Source organism: Halyomorpha halys, unplaced genomic scaffold (assembly GCF_000696795.3).
Source record: "Halyomorpha halys isolate HHAL.00 unplaced genomic scaffold, Hhal_1.1 Scaffold1400.1, whole genome shotgun sequence".
Taxonomy (NCBI): domain Eukaryota; kingdom Metazoa; phylum Arthropoda; class Insecta; order Hemiptera; family Pentatomidae; genus Halyomorpha; species Halyomorpha halys.
The window spans coordinates 14724-17219 of NW_027104969.1; the positions used below are offsets into that span (position 1 = coordinate 14724).

Here is a 2496-nt window from a genome sequence, read left to right on the forward strand (position 1 = left end):
CAGGTCGTTCCCAGCAGTCAGGTGTACAGTCCTCCTCTTGGTAACGAAGGTCCTCACCAACTTCCAGAACTGTCGATGGTCTTCATGAGTTCTTCGGAGTTGGTCATGCCAGAGCGATGTCTTCCAGTCACGCATGAGGGAGGCTATCTGCCGAGTCATCGCATTGATGGCCGGTTTCAATTTTCTCATCAATTCCCTTGTTTCTAGTTACCATAGGAGGTAAATACAGGCAGTTGAGAGGTTTTCATTTAAGTTAGTTAAATTTTGCATTTTGGACTTTTAAATTTCTGTTTTGAGTTTGTTTGTCAATTTAGTATAATATATTTTATCAGTAGGGTTTCTAGTCCTCTGTGTTTTTCAATTAATAAGATAAGAATGTACTGTGGCAAATTAGTATGTATGGTATTGTAGCGAGAGGGACCAAGTGATTGGACCACAACTCACCAGAGCGCTCCACCTCGAGCCTCACCGAAGCTCTCAAATTTATAAATCACTTCATTTTGTAAAGAACACGTTGTAATTTTAATAATTTCTGTACGCACACCTAAGACGATGGCCAATCTCCTTTCCTTCTCTCCAGCAATCTTAGTCCGTCCGCTTCATCTCGGCAACTAAGATTGTAACCTATTCTTTAACGGTTACACTGGTCGTCCGCTTCATCTCAGCAACCAGTGTAATTTCCTGTCTCTCCCCGGCTCTAGTCCGTCTGCTTCATCTCGGCAACTAGTAAGCTGGCTCCTATCATGACAGTTCTCAGACTCTCTTACCCAGACCTCCTCTACCTTCGTCAGTGTCCAGGGCTCATCCTCTGGCAGGCCGTTCCTAACTTATAATGAATACGCCTTGTCGTGGGCCTTCTGTAAAGATATATCAGGCTGGAGAAATGGCCTAAGACCAGAGACAACCCCGACAGTATTATTAATTTTACTGATTGCTGTGTTGTCCTATTTGCAAATTCTTATAGATTCTATAACGTTTTTTATGGCTTCATCAATGTCATGTTTAGGACTCTAAGCGAAATTTTTGAGTCCACTTTGTTTTCCAAATCATCACAAAATTTGTCCCAGTCAAATCATCCTTTAATCATTGAAGGAGGAGAGGGCTTAAGAATGAAGTTCGAAATTTATAATTTAAAATAAAAGAAAATAGTTTTCACTAAATATATTTCTGTAGATAATTTTTCAATGTTTGAAATAAGTGGATATTTTAATGACTCTTAGCTCATGTCAAAAAGCCTTTGCATTATATGTTAGGGCACCTAATTAAAGGAACTGGATATTTTTCAATTGTATGCAATCTTTTGTTTAATCATTTTCTTGGATTTGAAAAACAGAAAAAATACTAAACAATTACAAGAAAATTTACAGCTTAAATTCATTTGGTTATCAACACTCATACAATATGCTTTCTAATAGCACTTTTTATTTATGGGACTCAACATTTTGAATTTAGTTAAAGTGAAAAAAGAAAGAAATAATATTATAAATTTTACATCTTTAGGTCTTAGAAAATAGTTTCTATGTAGTAAATCAAGTCAGCTTCTGTACCTTTTTACTTCCCTAAAAGTATTAATAAACCAAAAATTTGCTTTTTAAGTCTAGTCTATTTTATATTCAATTTATGTATAAACAAGTTTAACTAAAGATATAAGCAGCATAGTGAAGATAAATTTTGCAACTCGAGAAATTATGGGCCTGACTGATAGATAATGATTTGAATAGTTTTATCTAAATCAGAAGTGGAAAAGTGAAACTTTAAGGAAAAAATCATTTCAATGAATTAGACATAATACTAAATTCATTGTTATTTGGTACAGAAATTATACTTTGATCAACAGGAGAAAAAATGTCCTGTTTGCTGAGAAAATAATTATTTTAAAAACTTCTCAATAGAAAATATAGAGTGTGGGCCACTAGTATACCTATACAGAAGTATTATGTTTTTTGCCATTATATATCATAATAAACTATGAAATACTTATTAATGAATTATATTAAATGCCTTTATCCAATTATTACAATTACATTGTTTTTGAGGAGGTACGAAATGGAAGGTAAAATTAATCATGCCAGGATATAGATTATAAATTTATTTTTTCAATTTTTTTTTTAGAACAAAGTTAGCAGAGTCTCTGAGATGATCACCAGGTGGTAGAAGAGGACATAAGAATCATCCATTTCATCAAGTAGCGTACATGGGATAAAAAATGAATTAGGGGGTTAAAAGAAAAAAAAAAAACTCCTCTTTTAAATCATCTATCAGTGTTGATGTCGAGGATGGTTCCTCCATCTTTTCCATCCATGCAATGACCATTTCTATTTGGTTTCCAACCCCCAGAAAGCGTTTGTTTCTTGGGAGTCTTTCCTCCTCTTCATCACTGAGATCTTCACACCTCCTTTTTCGTCAACCTGTTTCAAAAATTTTGAGTCTATTAATAGGAATATTTAGTTATTTTATGCTATGAAAAATTTTAAATTGCTAAAATACTAAACTGTA

General features: G+C 33.9%; 1 long non-coding RNA gene across 2 annotated transcripts in view; it reads right to left on the bottom strand.

Moving 5' to 3' along the window:
- The window catches only part of LOC106689585 (uncharacterized), an 18226-nt gene that overhangs the window by 5218 nt on the left and 10512 nt on the right, over positions 1-2496 (bottom strand). Inside the window, exon 7 of one of the 2 annotated variants that reach the window (XR_010843272.1) lies at positions 1971-2408. The exons of the other annotated variant lie outside the window; for it this stretch is intronic. This is a non-coding gene — a long non-coding RNA (uncharacterized lncRNA). Of the gene's footprint in view, positions 1-1970; positions 2409-2496 lie in introns of those variants that run through there. 2 annotated transcript variants of the gene reach the window in all.